Source organism: Nothoprocta perdicaria, unplaced genomic scaffold, assembly GCF_003342845.1.
Source record: "Nothoprocta perdicaria isolate Ctin4 unplaced genomic scaffold, notPer1 scaffold_5, whole genome shotgun sequence".
Taxonomy (NCBI): domain Eukaryota; kingdom Metazoa; phylum Chordata; class Aves; order Tinamiformes; family Tinamidae; genus Nothoprocta; species Nothoprocta perdicaria.
This window is the reverse complement of record NW_020455754.1, coordinates 151,506-164,599: the sequence shown is the minus strand read 5'-3', so window position 1 is coordinate 164,599 and position 13,094 is coordinate 151,506.

Genomic DNA, 13,094 nt, shown 5'->3' with positions numbered 1-13,094 from the left:
CGACATGGACACGAGAGRAGGTTTCTCACATGCCATTCGTGGCCTAACAGCAATGACTTGGGACACCGGGGTCACAGGCCTGAAGATCCTCCTGCTCACAGCTTGGTTTGCCCTCTCTGTGGGGACACTGCTGTTATACTGGGTCCAGCTTCGTTCACCTTCTTTCCTCTCTCCAGGACCTCACAGCAGCAGCAGGGGAAACCTTTCCCTTATTTTGTGGATCTCTGCATGGCCTGCACTTCCACCTCTCTTCAGAAATGCTCCTTAAAATCCAAAGCTGAATACAAATCCAGCTACCTCTGGATTTATCCCAGGATCACAGAGGCCAGCAAGGTCCTCTGGAGACCATCTAGCCCAACCCCTCTACTCAAAGCAGGGTCAGCCAAAGGAGGCTGCTCAGGGCAAATATGAGGTTGTGTGACATTTGTATGGCGTAGAGGCATGATTTGTGATTTGTTTTCATATTCCTATAGAAATCTTAGGTGATTCATTCGGGCATCAGTAGTTTCCGACTGATTATAGTCTATTTCTCTGCCTGCTTATGCTTCTGTGTCATAAACACGCTTGAGGTTTTTTGCAAAAGGTTGTTTGTGTCTCATAACAGCTCCAAATTTTCTTAGCAGAAAAGAAGTTCTGCTTAGTTATCTAAGTAATATAATTTCTAAGAAAGTAATCTTTGACCGGAAAAAAAAAAAGATCAAATAAATTATGCCACTGCATGAAATATATATTTAATGGTAAATGAGGAACTGACTTTCCTGATCAAGTTATTCCTTGGGACAGGGATCCATCCCTCTGCTCGGGAGGAGCTGTGGCTTTTAGGAAGGAGCCAGGATTGCCAAAAACCACCCACTCGGCCAGCCGGCCGCGTAGCCCTGTCAGAGGCCTCGTCGCCTCCCAGCGCTGTTTGGGTTTGTTTCCTTTGAATTCGGAGCAGCGGGGGGCGTTTTTTGGCCGTTTTGTGCCAGCGCAGCAGAGCGATGATGACACATGGTCTCCCGGGGTATCGGGCAGCTGAGGTCACTGCCTCGCAACAACAACAAAAAAAGCAGCTCTGGAGTTTTCTGCGTGATTTCTGTGACCTCAAACCATGAGCTGCTCAGCCGGAATTCAAGTCGGCTCCGACCGGGATGCGGCCTCACCGGGCCAAGGGCTGTAAGGGAGAGGCCTGGTCCTTTTGCGTTGGCGATGAGGTATCTGAGGGTGATGGGGAGAGAGATGTGAGGCATCTGGCACACAAGGCACAAGAGGCCTTCCTGGCTGGGCATCTCCATTCCACCGTGGGGCAGGAGGAGGTTGGCCTTGGCCAAAGGCAGAGCAGAAGCTAAAACTTTGGGTTTAGCCCTGACTTTTGACCCTTCTGGTTGAAAGAAGGTGGCTGATCCTTTTGAGAATGTGTTTAAATAGGGACCATGAGGAGATGAAACTGGTGGTCTAAAGACCCTTGTCAGAACTTGATGTAAACATGAGCTAGGCCAGAAATACAGGGACCTTGGTGGAGCCATGAGTGGTTGTTTTGTGCTGAACAGGGACAAAATCAACAGTTTCTGGAGGCCTGGATTACATACATAGGAGCGTTCAGTACTGAAGTTGCGTTGAAGATACTCCAAATCATTCAGAAAAACAAACCTTAGGAAGTGCATTAACCCCAGGGCAGAATCTCCCTGCCCTTGGAAGCAGGTATGGTTGTGGCCCTCCTAGGTTTGTAAATTAATTTGGGGAGAGAAGTCATGCAGTGGGGTTGTACATATGTGTGTGCATTTATCAAGACACTTAAGGAGACATGACAGATTTTCAACATGTGCAATGTACTGCATGTTGGATATCATTAAAATGTCGTCTCTGAAAATAATGCTTGAATAGGACACTCTAAAAATACATCAATCATGTTTACAGCCATATATTAGGTTGGAAGTACTATATATTTTTCCTGCTCAGGGCATGAAGTAATCAATGTCAGATTTGTAAGTCTCCGTTACTTGACTGAGTTTAAAAATCATCAGAATATATTGATTTTATATATCTAAGGATAACTTATATTGGCTAAGGAATAAGCCCTACAATTATTCATTGGATTCAGAACCTAAAGATATAGCAAGATAATTTATGCACAAAATCAGTAAATTAAACTCCATTTAATTTCATTTATCAAGCAGAACAAACTGCTCCCATTCCATATATAAGCCCAAAGCTCTTTGCATATAGAATTTTAATTGTAAATATTTCAGGTGCTGAATAAATCTGAGGATACTGAGCATACTGCGAAAGCACATTGTGAAAACATTTAGAAAAAGGAAAGAGGGAAAAATAGTGGGAAAGATGATAAGAATCTTGAAGTACATCAAGAGTTGCTCCAAAGAAAGTGGGAATGAGCAGCTCTCAGTGTCCTTTCTGGATAGAGTGAGAAGTCAGGGGCTCGCACTGAAGCCATGACAGTTTGGTTTGGGCTTGGGAAGAGGGGCCAGTGGAGGGAACAGGGTGGCACTGGAAAAGGTTGTTTACAGAAATGCTGGAATGGTAAGTTTTGGGGAACAGGTTAGACTGATGGTGGAAGTGCTGCAGATACTGCTTTTCCTGMTTTAATCATGATCCTTCTGGATGGAAGAGATGTTCATTGTACAGCCTGTTGTCAAAGGTATTCCTATTAAATCTTATTTTCTAAGATCCTGCCTCTTTCTAACAAAGACATGGCTGCATCCATATAAATTCCCATCTGTACATTTTGCAGCGTAGGCCATGAATCCTTGCGTCTCTCTGCTCCCCACCTCCCCCCYTTTTTTTTCTCTTTTTCCTGTGAACCTGCTGAGGACAGTTATACAACCAATACCCAGTGGAAAAAAAACTATAAATGTGAGCCAAAGGTTTTGTTCTTACCCTATTTTGGAGGTTTCAAGATTTCTAGAAACAAACGTCAGTAGCTGGAGGGATATCTGAGCTTCGACAGGGTGGGAGACTGGACAAGATACAATGGCTATGMACATAAACATACGATCATTTGATTTGCCTAAAATGTAGAGGGACGCTTTCCATCAGCTAATTTTAATGAGAAATATATTCTTTTTCATTAGGACTGTCTTGTACCATATGGTCAGGTTTTGGCTGGGTAAAGCCAAACAAATGGACAGTCCTGTCCATTAATGAATTAGTTTTTCCCCCCTGCTTTAATTGATAGAGTCCAGAAGATTTGCAACAAATCTTTTACTTGTGGCCTGAAGTTCAAATTGCTAAGGAAACACAAGTCCACAGAGTAATGGAGTCCGCAGTCTAACCCCAGCAAAGCATTTGTTTATAAATAGGAAGAGAATATTCCAATAACAGGAGGCAGATGTTAAACATCTTGATTCATTTCAAATGCACTTGGTCTAACTTGGTGAGCTCGAAGTCAAGCAAGAGTGGACAAGCACAGCTTTATTTTTATCCTAGAAGGTCACATTAAAATATATGTTGTGCTTTCTGCAGCTTGTGAGCTGACTGTGAAGCAATTTGAACAAATTTTTGAGAGAAACTTGCAGGACTGATTGTTAAAGCTATTTAATCATATCCTGATTTTCATGATTATTGTTTGTTTTTAACAATATTTTAAACATTCTGCGTATTAAAATCTTCTGGTGTGCCTTGGGGTTTGTTAGTTTGTTSATTATATTACACATAGTTTCCCCAGCACCATCCCTATTAAAGCCAGTGTTACAACATCATAAATAGTTGAATTTTTATATTGTCAGTGGTTTTGGTGACGGCAATTTAAAAATATTCCAAAGTGTTCTTTTTCAGCTCAACCATGTGTATTCTCTCAGTGCTGTTCATACACAAATAAACAATTGGGATAATACTGTAAAGTTATTTTTGAACCGCTGCCCTGAGCTTTAAAAAGCTCCATGCGCAAAACGCACCGAAGTGAAAGGAAACAGTCCAACATATTTCAGGGAGCTTTGGATCAGGCTCCCGAGTACCACACGGTTTCAAAGCTTGCTCTTTTTTTTTCTTTTTTTTTCTTTTTTTTTCTTTTTAGCATATTGTAATAACAATGTTTACTGAACATATCTGAGGTTTCCAGTGATTAATATACATTAGTTCCAATATGTTTTGACTGGCTGATGATTAGGTATCACGGGACAGTTTCCTAAGGCTCTTTTATTCTGTCCTTCGCTGCCATTACACAACACTGCTCCAGCTGTCCCAATGTCCAGATGTTGGCCGTAAAGCTCGCTGAATTTAATACAGCATGCAATCCCCCTGTTTTCATTATTATTATTTTTTCCCAAACTGGATGGAGCTGCAATGTCTGTGTTAGCTCTGTTTTCTTACAAGGGCTGTTTTAAGGCACCTATTACTCCAGTGTGGTTTGTAGGCTGTTTGGATTTCTTCCAAACGTGCCCACAATCACTTCGTTTGTTTGAAGGCATCTTTCTCATTCAAGGTGCAAGAGCCTTCTGCACATGCATGAAGCATTTTGCTCCTGCATTGGCTTGGCATTCAAATGCCGTACGTTTCTTATATCATTAGCCCACATCCTTACCACCACCCCTAGTTAATTTGGGCATTATCGAGCAAGCACCACGCTTCTGCTTGGGCACCTGCACGGGAAAGACACTGTTTTAATTGCTGCTGCCTTGTTAGAGTGAACAGTTTGCTCCAAGTGGCTATTYTGAAGCCTGTTGCGCCTCCTCTCTTTGCTTTGCTCTCACGTGCTGGTTGTGCCTCCCAGCTGGGTGACTCAGAGAGCAGTGCAGGTGCTGATCAGGCTTCACAAGAGCTTTGGTAGGCAGACATCATTACTTCCATTTGGAGCTCCTTGGAAGACTGAGGGGTGGACAGTTGGGCAGACTTACCAAAGGAGTATGTGACCAAAAAAAAAAAAAAAAAAAAAAAGAAGAAGCATTTTTGGCCTTTCAGTGACTGTTTCTCAACACTACTTGCAAGTGTGCCTGGGAGCAAAGCAGTTAATGGTCCCCCGATATCTGCCGGCGGTTTTTGGTGTTGGCAAGGGGCACGTACCTTCAGCCCCTGTGTACCACTGAATGCTTCRCACGCCTCTTGAGAGCTCAAAGAGGGATGAAAAACGTTGCTAATTCCTCTCATCTTCCAGCACAGCGCTGAGACGGGGCATGAAGTGTGTCATTCAAATGGTACTTGAGCAAGGTGATTGGCGAACGGGGAGCCCGAGCAGCAGGTACAACACTTGAAACGCGCGCTGCCACAAGCAAGGCTTTTAGACAGAGCCTCTCGTGGCCCTCGCCCCGGTGCTGGAAACACTGCGGATAATTTCCTAATTGCAACAAGGCACAACAGGGCATGCCTTGTTGGGCCATAATGATCCCTCTCAGGCTGCTGATGGCACGCTCCTGCGTGGGGCTGGGGGCCGGCGCGCGCCCSGGGAGGGCACTTACGGCCCGGCCGTGATTGCCCCCTCGCGCCTGGTTATGTGGTGGAGGCAGCAAGCGAGTGTTTGTGTGCGTGCCCACGCAGAGACCCAGCGYATCCGAGCAGGCCCCTGCCAGGGAATTAGCAATTAACCCTCTCCCGGCGCTTCTCCCGTCTGGAGGTGCCTTTTGTAGCTGCCGTTTGCTCCTGCTTGCTCTTGGTCCCAGCCAGCCTGCCAATGGCTTTCTTTGCCATTGCCTTTTCCCATTTTTTGTTGTTTTAGCCTGAATTCAGGAAAGGTGCCACCTTGCATGCCTGGGGATGGGAAGGTGTCTGCTCARCTAAAGGGCCGGTAAATCCCAACCTGTGGTAGCAGTAGTAGGTCCCCTAAGAGCATCCTCTGATCCCTGGATTTGGGAAGGCTGGAGATGACTCCCTGTATCCTGATGGCCCTTTCAGGCTGTCTGCCCTGGTAGTGCTAATAGAATAACTATGGTCGGGCTCCAGAAAGAAGCGGGCCCATTCTTGCCTGTGCCCAGACCAGGAAAACCCCAGCCTTATTTCACAGAAATTCCTTACTTTTTGATAGGTGGACCTGAATGAACAACATGAAAGTAAAATCTGTGGCAACTCTACCAAACATCTGAGCCATCCAGTCCCTCTTCAAGCTTTTRTTGTGTGTGTGATTCTTTAAATTTAGGTGTAGTTGAGTATATAAAATATGAAAYTGAGTTGAGTACACAAAATATGAAATTATTCCTGCCATGTAGAATAATGTCACTGTCACTGGAATTTTGATTTAGGGGAGCTGTTTGAAAGGTAGTCAGGGAAGAGGCCATTCTCTCAGTTTTCCAGGCTTGTGCTCTCAGATTTTTAAGTCATAAGAACGGAATGAGTTCTTTCATCCGCATGTCTTTTTGGAAGMGCTCTTCCTACCCTGAACCGTTTTAATTGCAGATGTTGTTAAGATGTCATTTTTAATAGTCTTATGAAATAAAGCTCTGCTGTTTCCAAATTCCTGAGCCTCGAGCCCCGCGCTCTCCAGCAGCTCCACAGCAGCCGAGTGTCTCCCGTGCTCCCAGGGATGCCGGGAATGGGAACGCTCTCCCCTTGCAGATGAGCTAGCGTATGTCTTCGCCCCGTGGCTCTTCCCCGGCTCACAGGGCTATGTGTTACCCTTCGAGGAGCAGCTTCGTGTTGAGGGCGATTCTGTGAACGTTAATGCAGGAGTCATTGTTAGGAGCACAAGCATAACGTGTTTGCACTATAAATATTTTCCAGCCTCTGCCAAACTGGTGAGATTTTCCATATTTGCCGCCTCGCTCTGTTCTTGCAATGGTTACGGAGGATCTTGGCTCACTCTTCATCCTCCCTTGATAGCAAAAGTTAATCACTTGCACATGGACTCACTTGAAAAAAATATGTAGTGTTTACTTGTTTTTCTCTTTTGCGTTGTTTCATTTCCTCTACTCCTACCATGTCTCCATGCTGTAAACCTTATTGTTCGTTGGGATGTTGAACACAGAGCTGTTATTCCTGAAGAGAGCAGTGATGCAGCCCTTTGCTTTTGGGAAAGCCACTCTGCCCATTGAGGGTAGAATCCCTCCCCTGATCCCTCCAGCTGGAATCTGCTTCAATCAGGAAGAAGAAAACTCAAAGAGGGCAGAATCAATGGTGTGGAGCTGCGTGGGTGTTACAGCAGGATGCCGGCAGGGCTCAGGGATATCTGCAGCAGGAGCACAGCCCGGGACACCAGGGCCACTTGGTGGGGTCACATCTCTGCATTCCCTGCCTGGTGACCTGGTGCAGCCCCTGGGATTTATGTGGAAAACCAGGAGGGACCCTCGTGGCGGGGCTGGGGGACCCAGAGCCCTTTGGCCAAGCTGCTGTTGCTCCTGGCAGTGGGGTGGCCATCTTAGAGGGAGCAACACAATATCCCTTAGGAGTCCCTGTGTCCCAGGGGACCCTCCGGACCCCAACTCCGGGCAGGCCCCTTTCACCAGCCCATCACACGTGGGATTCCTTCCCTGACCTCGCTGTAATCCCCAATGTGCTGCTTCCCAGTGTTTCGGATCCTCCTGGCAGCGCCTGCTGATGAGGTCTCTCTCCAGTTCCTCGAGGGCAGTCACCTCTGATCTGCATGCTTTTCATTCCCAATTAGAGGATTTCAGGGCTCGATGTGGCATACACCATTCAGGATGGTCTTTTAAATGAAATCTCTATCTATCACATATACATCATCATCAAATTAGCCTCCCCTCCCCTCTGGATCTGCGTGCCGACCCTGCTGCTTTGATGTTGCAGCACTGAAGAATTTATGAGACGTGGCATTTTTTTTTCCCAGCAAGAAAACACGAGCAAACCATCTATTATGATAATTACTGAAACTGATTTACATCTTGTGAAAAGATTAGGCGACTGCTGCTACCGCCTTGCAAATGTCCCGTAATGATATCAAACCTCAGGCCTCAGGAGAAGAACAGAAAGGCAGCTCGAAATCCTCCGGATCTCTATCTCCTGATAAGCCTCCGTGGATTTTCTGATAAGGTGCCACTTGAAGGCTTCTTGCTGCTGCTTCTTTCACCAGGCACGGGAATTTTCCTGTCCTTACAGTAGTGCTTCCAGTGAGCTGTTGAATATGGTGGGATAATAGAGAATGACAACTAGAAAAAAATGAGATTCACACACAAACTAGCGTTTCAGCTGGTCTTATGGCATTAGCCAACAAGTCGCATGGAAAGCTCTTCCACAGGCAGATCTGGAAAATGTGGCTTCAGAGGAAGTTCTGTCTAAAGGCTCCTTTGGAATCTTCTCTCTCCTGCAGCTTTTGCAACCTCATCTTGCAGACACATTTATGCAGATTAATAGCCTCACATAAATAATTTTCTACCACCTTGTAAAATCTTGCAGCATCTTGAGCCTGTGCTTTAGAAATTAAGGCAGGACTTTTCTCCCTGGCTCCAAGTGATGTAGGTCAGAGCAAGCTCACAGTTTGCTTGGTTCTGCCTACCCTGTGACATTTAGGTGTCTCTCAAGTAAGTCTTACGGGGCATTGGGTGAATTGTGCAGAATGTTTTCGACACCTGCATTCATTCCTCAGCATGTTTGCATGCTGAGATTTCATAAGCAAATGATTTCACTTTGAAATCATTTTGAAACTTTGAAAAATAGCTAATTTTCAATGTCAAAATGATGAGTATTTATTGAAAATTCAGTTGTTGTTAAGCAAGCTAGAACTCATACAATCTTTTTTTTTTTAATATATGTAGTAAAAGCCTATAGTGGATAGTCAGGGCATTTTTGTACTCTGATAATTTAAAACATTATGAATGGAAGGCACTGAATGAATCTGAAAGTCTTTTTGACATTTTAGCACACAAGACTTGTAAAATACTCAGGTTCATTAACAGGGTCAGGAGTTAATAGGATGCAAAAAAAAAAAAAAAAAAAAAAAAAAAAAAAAAAAAAAAAAATTGGACTGTGATAGAATTCCAAAATTCAATGTTATATATTGAGCAAACACCCTAGTTAGCATCTTCTCTCTTCCCCTTCATTCCCAGGCCTCATTTAAAACAAAAAAACAAAATCCAAAAGCAGCTTTTGTATGGAACAGAAGGGCTTTGGAATGGGCTTATGGACACGATCTAGGGGGGATTCTGTGGAAAGCTTTAAGGAACTCGAATATTAACAGAAGTGTTGCTGAGTTTTGCCTTCACTCTTCAGCTCCCTGGTACCTTCAGGCTTTGCAGGCTAAGGAGGAGGGAGAACAGTCTGAAATGGTTTGAAATTTTCCCTGTTCCTGTGGGTGACCAGACAGACCCAAGTGCCAGACGTGGTTTGGGGATATTGGATCCCTACACTGAGGAGAAAATATGAAGCATATATATTTAGTAATTTTAAATGCCACTGAAGTGAAGGCAGTGGAGACAGTATGGATCCTCTATGGGCAGAAACAAGTAAATGGAGTTTGCTGGGTAATGCTGCTTTATGTGGGCATCGTAATTCATCCTACCTTGTGCACTGCTGCTGTAGTGGATCGAGGGAATGGATTGAGCTGGGAACATGGCTGGCGTTTGTAAAGGATCTAATTCTACACATATAAATTGCACAAGCCAGGACACAAGTGCTATTCAGTGAGAAAACAAAACTTGAAAATAAAATCTCCGGCAGCATTTTGGCTGAAGGCGGTGGCCTCAGAGACTGCCTTTGAGAAGCGCTTCCAACCGCTGTATCCCAGGATATTTTGTCCTACCTCATGCAGCTACATCTGCTGTTGTTGTCTCGGTCCAAACTAAAGGTCGTGCCTCGTGTTCGGACATGACATCCATACATCCCATGGAGGTCCCGCTGGTGTGAAGAAAGGTTGTTTTAAGTGGTCATCACCACTTTGCAGGAGCGCCAGATGGGAAAGGCTCCTTCCGACCCCTGGCTTCCCTGGGTGCTCCTTCTGCCCTCATGGAGGCTCTTGGAGCCGCTGCAGAGCTTCAGACCTTGATCTCATGCAGATTATCAGCATCACTAGTCCTGTCTGCTTAGGAGCTCACAGGCACCAGCCTTTCCCTGGCGGCTCCTAGGATCCGAGTGGAAAAGCCCTAYGGGATGTAATAGGAATCTTTGTGGAAACACTAAAAGGCACTATTTAAACTGCTCTGAAACCTGTAGAGTTTAATAGAGAGTCATATCCTTTCTATTGTAGTTTTTAACTGTCCTATATAATTCTATATTAAATTCTTGAGAAAGGCTGTAATTCTCTATTAAATTCTTCCAGGCTTTTCCACAAGGGTTCAGTAACGTTTTTCATCCTTCCCAGAAGTCAGCCACTCCAAGCCAGATATATACATTTTAAAAATACACATTTAAAAAATATACATTTTAAAATGTATGTGTAGGTATGTGTGTGTGAGACTTCTCCGGCGTCCCTGGTTCCGTGAGGTTGGGTTCCCTGGGGTGCTGGAGTCCCAGACCGGCCCCATTGCTGCCTTTGAACGGCAGCGATGATGGGAAGGGACGGAGACGGAGCACGAAGCGCCGCTGGTGTGTGGGGTCTGGCACCCTTTGCTGGGCAGAGAGGTGCTCCCCGAGGGATTTTTGGCCTCTCTCCTGTTACCTCTGCAGGTGACGTCCTGGCCTTCTCCAGGGATGCTCCGCTCGTGCCCTGGGATGGGTTTTTGGGGGCAAGAGAAGTGTGTTTGCGGGCGGATGCAAGGGGCGGTGAAGCACGGGCTCCAGCTGAGCTGGCCGCCTCTCAGGGGTTAATCTCACCCTTCTGAAACCCTGATCTGGGCCTGGCTGCTGCCCTCGCCCGCAGCTCTGCGGCCCCACTGGTTTAAAGGGAAATTCCGAGGGCGCTTTCCCTGMAGATTGTTTTTATTTATTTTCAGGGCTGGCACTCAGGCCACCTGACACGCACGTTATGTGTGTTTATTTGGCTGATACCCTGGCGGGGGGCCCTTGGCGGCCCCTTTCCTGCTCCGTGGGTGCCGCTGCCGTCGCCCTGCTCCGTGTACAGCGGGCAGGAAATGTGAAGGTCGGTAAACCAAACAAACAGGCACAATTTGTGAACTGGAGAACATGTTCTTCTTCCTCCTGGGTTGCCGGCGTCCCCCCATGTGGCTGGGGGACTCCGAGGTCACGGAGCCGTCTTGCGAGCAGCCTGGATGGGGCAGGCAGCGGCGCTCGCAGCGGGGCCCTCTGCCACCCAACGCTGACACCGAGCCCTCGATCCGCCCGGTTTGTCTTGGTTTGAGGGCACTGAGGTGCTTGTGATACTGCTCATGGAGCTGAGGGAAGCTCAGGTTGCTAGTGAGGGGTTCATCACGGGACACCTGCAGCTTTGCAGCTTTTCTCCCTGCTTGTAACCCGTTACGGCCAAGAAGATGTGCTGTTCTTGGACACCAGGAGCCAGAGCTTGGGGGCACGTTGGAAACCTGGTGCCCCTGCCCAGCTGGGGTCCTTGTGCCCAGCCTGCCTGTGTGGCACCCACACAGGCWCAGGACACCCGAGGGGTGACACTGTCCTCGTGCTTACTTGGTTGTCGCTTCTCRTGTAGCTGTGGCCCAGGTGGTGGTGGTGAAGCAGGTGGCCTTGAGCTGAGGAAGAGGAGGGGCACTGGCATCTGGGAGCCTCAGGTGGGACCGTGGTTCTTTTAGCTGGGGGAACTGGCATTTGGTGGGAATTTTAGCGGGTAATGAGGTCTGGGGACATGGCTCAGGCTGTTTTCTGCAGGGAAAAGCTATTTGGCTTGCTGCTGTGGTTCTTATTGTGGCTTGATTATGTGATTGATTTGCTAAGGTGCTTAGGCCCAGGATATCCCAGGTAAGTATCTGGATACTTACCCTGGATACTATCCAGATAAGTATCTGGTTGTCCAAATCAAAACTCACAAATAAAAATAAATATATATACATTTATATAAGCCTACATATATGTAGGCTTGCATATTTATTTATTTTTTTATATATATAAATAAATAGGGCATTTAGTTTGGGCTTGTGYGTAGGTGTAGCTGTCCACGCAGAGCCATCTGCAGAGATTGTGCTTGCGAGTTGGAAAGTAAAGTGTATGAGACAGGGAGCAGCTGGGAATATAGGCACTAAAGTACACTGATTGAGCCCCCTGACAGCTATGCCGGAGAAATTCCCAGACCTGTGGAGTGTGAATGTCTTGGAAATTTGGGGGAGTGGGAATAGAGCACCAGAGCTGACCCATCGGGAAGTTGTGCTCCAGCAGTGGTGAAAGTCTGTGGTGACTCCAGGAAAATTAATGGAGTTACAGTAATGCAAAACTGTTGTGAGATCGGCATCAAGCACTTTGCTTTTCTGGGAGATATTAATCAAAGTTCTGACCTTTTCCCTGGGAAGTTTTATTTCTTTTTAACTCTGTCCATAGGGTTACCAGATGTGCTGTGTTCCTGGGATTGTCTTAGTTGTGCAAGACATTCTTGGGGTCCCAGCTGATTTGCTGAAACTGATTCAATGTCCTGATTTCAGTAAAACACTGGGAGTTCCCAAAGGCTTTCCGGGCTCTTTTCCATTCTAGCAGTAGGTCCTACGTAGCCTGTGCCTGTCTGATGCTCCTCCAGCCTCTTCAGACCCCCAAAACAGGGTCTCAAAGCCCCAAACAGGCAGTCATATTTCTGCCTTTACGRTGAAAACCTGCCATAGCAGCAGGAATGCAGCAACACTTCCAAGCCATGGAACATGGATGTGTTCCAAGACGAGGAACATGGGGCAAAATCATCTTTATCCTCGTTTGCAAGCACCTGCAACAGGTAGGTGAGAGGGGCAGGTGGAGCCCACCACATGGGGAAAGAATGAAGAACAGAGCTAGAAAACAGAGGAGAGATCATTTATACAAATGGTCTGAACTGGCAACACAGATTTAAAATTTAAAGCCAGGATTTTCTGACAAATCAAGGGAGTTGATCTTTAGGCTTGATATGAGACCTTAGATGAGGAATGTTTGGCATGATGCAGCATAAAAACATTTCCTCATAAAAGCTCACCGTGCCTGACATAGCATCCTACTCTTGCTAAAACAGCAGTGCCATTTTTAATGAGCAAACATTTGAGAAATGGCTTTAATGTCCTCTTCAAAAAACAGCCCCTCATATCACAGCACTCCTTAACACCGTGTACAGGGTTGTAACTTCACAGCCTTGAGCGATACACGGTGCTCAGCTGCCCCAGACCAGGATGAGGAGGGAGCTGTAAGTGAGTCACGGATCCTTTGCT